Source organism: Chrysochloris asiatica, unplaced genomic scaffold (assembly GCF_000296735.1).
Source record: "Chrysochloris asiatica unplaced genomic scaffold, ChrAsi1.0 scaffold00376, whole genome shotgun sequence".
In the NCBI taxonomy this organism is placed as follows: Eukaryota; Metazoa; Chordata; class Mammalia; order Afrosoricida; family Chrysochloridae; genus Chrysochloris; species Chrysochloris asiatica.
In genome coordinates this window covers 1,358,725-1,367,126 of record NW_006408894.1, presented here as the reverse complement: position 1 = coordinate 1,367,126, position 8,402 = coordinate 1,358,725, and positions in this window count along the sequence as shown.

Below are 8,402 nucleotides of genomic sequence, written 5' to 3'. Positions count from 1 at the left end.
TGAACTCTTTCTGGATCAGTGATTGAGGATGGTTCCATTCCATATTCAGCCGTTTACTTTCAGACTGGTAGTGATGAATGCATATCTTGTCACTAGTAATGATTTTTTTTTTTAAAAGAAACTTTTGCCTTTCTTCAAATACTGTCCAAATTTTGTTTACAGCCATCCAAACCCTTCGGTTTATGCTCTTCCTTGAGTTGTTTAGTTACACATCTGGCACAAACTTTTTAAAACCCAAGTCTGTCATGGATTATTTCGTAGCATGACTGATTTGCAAATTATTTGCCACATAACCCACTATCACTCGCCTATTTGACAGAACCATTTCACGTGCATGCTCAATGCTGTCATCCTCTGTGAACGTGGAAGGGTGTTTTAATGTAACCAGAGTGTGGACAATTTTGACTCACTCTTATACATATTACATTCATTTTCAGAACTTCCCACCAAGAAATATTTCGCTGCAATTTTCTTTGGTAGTGAACTTCATGCATGCTTGTTTCCCACCTTGTTTTACAGGTATGCAGATGGTCAGAAAGCAGATACCCACTACCATTGCCAGTGAGTTCATGCTGACTCATAGCAATCTTGGTAGACAGAGTAGAACTGCACCATAGGGTTTCTGAAACTAAAAATATTTATGGGAGCAGACTGCCACATCTTTCTCTGTCAGATCAGCTGGTGGGTTTGAACATCCAACCTTTTGGTTAGTACTCCAACTCTTAACCCACTGTGCCACCATGGCTCTTCTAATGCAGGATTGTGTCATGAAAATTTCCTATCCTTTCAGAACATAAAAATTCACTTTAACTTACCACAGAGATTCCACGCAGCACACTGAGCAGTAGATTGTGAATGTCTTAGAACAAGAGTGGAGTGTTACAAGCTAAAAGATTGAGAACTGCTCTGAAGTCTAAGAGATTGAGTTCTGACAAATATTGTCAGAACTAATTGAACTGAGATATTGCCTCAAAGCAGGGATTGCAAACTACAGAGGACCCATGGCCACACAGTGGTTAATTGCTTGACTATTAATCAAAATGTCAGCAGTTCAAATCGGCCAGCCAGTCTGCAGGAGAAAGATGTGGTGGTCTACTTGTGTAAAAATGTATAGCTTTGGAAACCTTGTAGGGCAGTTCCACTCTGTCCTGCAGCATCACTGGTTTTACTTGTTGGTAATAGGCGTAGTTTGACTGTTGATTCAGCAAACAATAGCCCCCACCATACCAGGACTCCTATACAGCCCAGCACCTGTTTTTGTACAGCTCATGAAATAAGAATTTTTGTCACATTTTAAAATATTTGGAAAAAATCAGAAGAAGAAGAAAATTCACTTTTCAGTGTCCATAAATAAAGTTTAATTGGAACATAGCCATGCCAATTCATTTACATATTATCTATGGCTGCTTCCATGCTAAACAGCAGAGACCATATGGTCCACAAAGCCTAAAATATTTCTAATCTTGTCCGTTACAGAAAACACTTGTCAACCCTTGTTTTAGACCAAGAGATCCCTGCACAAGGATCAGAACCACTGAGCTTCTATTAGTAATTGCATTACAAGAATGTTTATTCATAAATAACCTCTGTTGATCTCTTCTATATGCTGGGCTTCAGGTTAGCCATTATTGTCCATTATCTCACTTAATCCTCACAACAACCAAGTGAAGTAGAAAATATTATTACCTCCATTTTATAGATAAGAAAAATGAAAGTTCAGGAGATTAATTAACTCCTGATAAATCACACACTTAACAAATGCCCTAACTAGGATGTATCTACAGGATCCTTGGTAGTGTAGTGAGTTATGACTTGGGCTCCTAACTACAAGGTTAGCAGTTCAAATCTACCAGCCACTCCACAGGAGAAATATGAGTCCTTCATCTATGTATGTGAATCGGAACCACTAGGTACAGGTTTCTATCTAATGTCCTGTTGTTTTTAAGTGCCGTCAAGTCAGTTCTGACTCAGTGACCCTGTAGAGGGTTTCCTCTGACCTTGTGCTTCACAGTCCAGTAACAATACTACAGCGCCACATCAGGAGTCTTTGGCCTACTAGGTAGTGTAACTTTTTATGTATTAAAAAAAAAAAAAAATTAAAGAAACACTTTCAGATAGACTAAAACACCTTTAACATAACAATACAGCAGTAATAATAATGTTTTGATGTACATTGCAGACTAGCTTCCTTTTGTTATGAATCATTGTCTATACCTCAAATTTTTAATATAATATGCTTTACAGAGGTTGGTTTGTAACTCCAGGTTGTGCATAAATCAGCTGTTCCTAACCTGAGGACTACATGTAATACCAAAGTGTATCCTTAAAAGGGTTATCCCCAAGCCTATTTTGATGTAGACCTTTATTGCTAGTACTCTGAGTAAAGACTTGCATAAAACTTAATAACTCTTGTGCAAAATAAGGTTTCCTTGTATATGTTCTCAATTTTTAGTTTTACTCACCTTACCTAGGAGTTCTGGGGCTGGTATACTTATTCTTGGTGAGTCTGTATTTCTCCAGCAATGTTGTCGTCGAGTTTGCAAGCTAGGTGGTTCAAGCTCACCAGCTGTTCTTTGGAAACCCTATACAGGGTCACTATAGGTCAGAAGTAACTCAACGGCACTTAACAACAACAACTGTCATGATTCATGGTGACCCCAGACATAATGGAACATTATGCCATCCCCATGATTGCTTCTGTATTAGACCATTGCAGCACATAAGGTTTTTTGCTTTGTTTTCAAACGAAAGGTCTCACATATTTATTATGTGATACCTCTTTAAATGTGGAAGCATAAAAATAAAATAAGAAACAAGAAGTTTTGCAAAACATGTTCAATTGATCAAATCTTGGCAAAATTGAACTTGATATGATAGAGCGCTAAGACCTCGGTGTATTATGTGCTGTATCATCACATGTGTGACTCCTTAGAGAACCAGCCTGGTTCGTCTCCAGTGTCTTCTCTTGGAGTTTTATCTGATTTTATTACCAGTTTTCATTCAAATCTAATGGGGAATGGGATGATTCTGCTTTTGTTTCTTGGCCAGGAATCTCTCGATCCTGAAAGTCTTATGAGAAGGGATAGTGATGATGGAATGTAGCAGCAGTCACATGGTGGTGAAGAAAGGAAGAGAAAGCCCCCTAGGGTTTTTAGTTAGATGATATTGAAGACTACATTGCCAGACCTTTCTTCCTAATATGTTTTTGTCTAGAAGCTCTGCTGAAACCCATTCAGCATAAGAGAAACACGCAAGCCTGCAGTGTTAGATGGGTGATAGATGCACATGAGGTACATTTGTTCTTGTTAAGTGCCATCGAGTCAGTTCTGACTTGTAGAGATCCTATGTAGAGTTTCCAAGGAGCAGCTGGTGGATTTGAACATCCACCCTTGAAGTTAGCAGTCCAGTGTTTATCCTACAGCACCACACCAGGACCCCACTGGCCAGGAATTAAACCTGAGTGTTCTGCATGAAGGTTAAGAATTCTATCATTGAATACTATGACCTCTTATCCAGCCATGATTATTGTTGTTAAATGCAGATGAGTTGATTCCAACTCATAGCGCCCCTGTATAAGGTTTCCAAGGAGCGGCTGGTGAGTTTGAACTGCAGACTTGTGGTTTACAGTGCACTGCTGATCCTATGGCGTCATACCAGGAGTCTGTATATGCAACAACCTCCCTTATTGTATAGATTATAACCCCATTCCCTTCTATACCTTTTTTTTATTGGGGGGGCAGGGACGGGGGAGGTATTGCAACTGCATGTCTCTGCTACTCTTCTCCAAGCCTATGGACTTTTTGTTTTTATTTCTTTAAATATAGTGACCAGAGTAACATATGATATTCCCAGGTTTACTAAACAAACAGGACAGTGTTTATTTTCATTTCCCATGTCTTTCTTAATGATTCTTAGCATTTCATTATTGCTTTAATTCAGAAGCACAATAGAGCAATATTTTCCATTTACAGTAACTTTCCAATCATGTTCCTGGAGCATAATTTTGTTTGCTCAGAGTTGAGGATCCTATTATATTGCTCACATGTGTTTTCTCAAAATAGTTGGAGTATCAATTTCTTGCATGGGTCAGAGTGTTTCGTTCTCTGTGAGAATTTTCCAAATGGAAAGGCATAACACAATGTGTGTGTGTGTGTATCTAACAGAGAGAGCATGCATGAGTTTGTATATGTGTGCATGTCTGCGCATGTAGATGATTGTGTGTTCTCACTGGGGATGGTTGCCAACTGAGGAAGAGGAAGCCTATGTTCCAAACATCTTCCTAAGCTTTCACAGCTCCCTCCCCCCAGACTACCAATGTCTCCCAGCAACCCGCCTCCTTCTGTGACCCTTTTCCCAACCTCTCCTCCAAATGTCCTTTTTCTGTCCCAGGTACAACATTTTATTTAGGGGCTGTGTCTCCTTGGTCTCCTCTAATATATGAATGTTTCCTTAGTCTTTCATTATCTTTTATGACTTTTGGTGAGTTATTTTGTAGAAATAGATTGAGGTTATGCACTTTCTTTCTATTAAGAACAACACAAAAGTCTAAATAAACATATGAAAATTAAATTAATTCAATTTAAAAAATAAATACATAAACCTAACGGTCCTGATGAGGCCCTGTAGGATAAGCAATAGACTACAAGGTTGGTTTCAACCACAGGGTTGGTGGTTCAAACTCACCAGCTGCTCCTTGGAAACCCTAACTAAATCCAATGAGAATACGAGAGGACACAGAGAGACATAGAGAAAGAGGATGATGTGGAGACAGAGGCCAATGTTAGAGAGGAGCTGACATAAGTTAAGAAACCAGAAGCCACTAGAAGCTGGAAGAGACAACTAAGGACAGTGTACTAGAGCCTTCAGAGGGAACAGAAACTTGTTGGCATCTAAATGTCAGAATCCTGGCCTGAGAGAATAAACTTCTGCTATTTTAAACCACCAAGTTTGTGGCAGTTTGTGTGGCAGCCCTAGGAAATGAATACAGCACCCTTTCCCCTACACGTGAGCATCACACTGTCCTGAGGTCTCCCCAGGTTCCTAGTATCTTGACCCATCGAATAAGGATGCCCCCATGTAATCTATACAGGCTATGAAACATTAGGATAATGTTTTAGCGTTTATTTTATAACTGGTGTGGCACTGTAGGATAAGCACTCGACAGCAAGGTTAGTTTAAACTATAAGGTCACTGGTCAAACCCACCAGCCACTCCTTGGAAACCTTATAAAGAGGTACTATGAGTCAAAACTGACTTGACAGCACTGAATAACAATAGCCTAATAAATCAGTATTTGGAGATAGACAAAATGCGAGCAGAACACATTTTATTTATTTAACAAAGACTCCTGTAGAGTAGAATCTTGTCTTGTCCAAGACATGGGCTCTAAAATTAATGTGTAATAACAAAACCAATATAATCCAATCTACTCTTGAAAAAAAAGTTACGTACCCTATGAAGTACATGAGTCCTGGTGTGGCACTGTAAGCTAAGTACTGGGCTGCTAACTCTTTATGTACTAACTTCTTTTAGCTGGTAGTTCAAACCCATCAGCTGCTCCTTGGAAACCCTATGCAGAGTTGCCATGAGTCAGAACTGACTCAATGGCACTTAATAACAAAAACAAAAAGTATACAGTATACCTAGTATGAGACAGTGTTCTTTGCAGATCTGAAGCTCTTTAATGTAATTACATCTGTAAAGACCTTTTTTCCAAATAAACTCACACTTACAAGTTCTAGAGCTTAGGATGTGGACTTTATCTTTTGGGTGCTACCATTCAATGCAATATATATAAATATATATAAAATGTGTAGTAGATTATGAAAGCCAGATTTCTCACTGTAGAAAAACAAGTTACAAATTTGCAAGCAAGAAAGGCTAGAATGAGTTATGGTGCTGAATTACAGTCACAGATATTGGTATGAACTTATATTAATACGTATACAGATAGATATTGTTGTTAGGTGGCATCAAGTCAATTTTCTTTACAGAAGTCAACCACCTGGTCTTTCTCCTGTGGAGTCGCTGGGTGAGTTTGAGCCACCAACGTTTGGTTTAGCAGCTGACTGTTAACTACTGCATCACAAGGGCCCCTGCACAGATAAAGATAAAAATAAAATAGAGAAATATGTATAACTCATTGATTAGTATACCTGCATCTATTCCTAGTTCTGTCCACTGGGAGAACCTGAAAGCAACAAGCACCCAGATCTTGGTTTCAAAATACCATTCTCCAATGAATAAAACTAGTGCTCTTTAGAGATGTGGCTGTTTCTAGAACTGAGACAGGGAAAATATAAGACAAATTGGAAAAAGAAAGTGTCCAGATAATACCAATATATAGAAAAGTAGAAAGTGAATTAATGATTGTCTATGAAGTTCAGCTGTGGTGCTGTAAGATAAGCAATGGACAACTAACCACAAGGTTGGTGTTTCAAACCTACCAACCACTGCTCAGAAACCCTATACAGGGTTGCTATGGGTTTGCATTGACTAAACGGCATTTAACAACAACAAAAACAAGATCTGAAAGCCACAACTTATCGGTAAGTTTGTTGTATTGTGGTGATTTGTGTGTTGCTGAGATGCTGGAAGCTATGCCACTGGTATTTTAAATAGTAGCAGTGTCATCCATGGCTGACAGTTTTCAGCTGAGCTTCCAGCTAAGCTAGACTAGGAAGAAGGAGAGGCAGACCCCTTCTGAATGTTTATCACTGAAAAACTTATGATATATAATAGCAGAACATTTCCAGATACAATAGTGGAAGATGAGCCACTCAGGTTGGAAGACGCTCAAAATACAACTGGGAACGAGCTGCCTTCTGAAAGTAGATCTGGCCATGAGGACACAAATGGAGTAAAGCTTTCAGGACTTTCAACTGCTGATGGAACACACCTCAAAATGAGGAGAAACAGCTGCAAATATCCATTAATAATCAGGACCTGGACTATACAGAGAATGAATTTAGAAAAATTGGAAGTTGGAAAAACTGAAGTGAAATGCATAAAGATCAATATTCGAGGCACTAGTGAGCTGAAATGAATTGGTATTGGTCGTTTAGAATGTGACAATCATGGTAACTTTTCAGGAACAACAGATTCAAGAGGAATGTTGTCACTTTTGTCATTATAAAGAACATTTCAAGATAAATTTTTAAGCACAATGCTGTCTATGAAAGGATAATAGTCATATGACTACAAGGAAGCCCAAATAATACCATTTTTATTCAAATTTATGTACCAACCACTAAAATAATGATGAAATTGAAGAATTCTACCAACTTTTTCAATCTGAAACTGATCAAAAATATAATTAAGATGTACTGATAGTTATTGGTGGCTGGAATGTGAAGGTTGGAAACAGAGAGAAAGAATCAGTAATTGGCAAATATGGCCTTGGTGATATATACATTAATAAAATGTACATTAAATAATGAAAGCCAAATTTTTCACTGTAGAAAACAAGTTAAAATTAGCAATCAAGAAAGGTTAAAAGATGATAGCAAAGAGAACTATGTAAGACCAATAAATTATTCATGTTTCTAAACAACATGAAAGGTTATTATACACATGGATCTCACCAGAAGCAACACACAAGAATCAAACTGACTACATCTGTGGGAAGAGATGGTGGAAAAGCTTAATGTTATCAGTCAGAACAGGCCAGAGGACAACTGCAGAACAGACCATCAATTGCTCATATGCAAGTTCAAGATGAAACTGAAGCAAAATTAAAACAGATTCTTGAGAGCCAAAATACTACCTTGAACATATCCTACATGAATTTAGATACTATCTCAAGAACATATTTGATGCATTAGACACTAATGATCAAAGACAAGAAGAGCTGTGGGATAACATTAAGAACATCATACATGAAGACAGCAAAAGGTCATTAAAAAGACAGTAAAGAAATAAAATACCAAAATGAATGTTAGAAGAGACTCTGAAATTTTCTCTCCAGCATAGAGATACAAACAAATGAAAGAAATTAGGAAGTCAAAGAGCAAACAGAAATTTTCAAAGTACTGCTCCAGAAGACAAAGTCAAGTATTAAAATGAAATGTGCAAAGACCTGGAGTTAGAATACCAAAAGGGAAGAATACACAAAACATTTCTCAAACTGAAAGAAGTGAAGAAAAAATTCAATCCTAGACTTGCAATTTTTGAAAAATTCCATTGGTAAAATACTGAATGATGTAGAAAGCATCAAAAAAAAGATGGATGGAATACACATGGTCACTGTACCAAAAAGAAATGGTCGATGGTCAACCTTTCAAGAGGTTGTTGTTGTTAGGTGACATTGAGTCAGTACCAACCCATAGCAACCTTATGCACAGCAGAACGAAACACTGCCCGATGCTGGCCAACCTCACTATTGTTGCCACACTTGAGTCCAT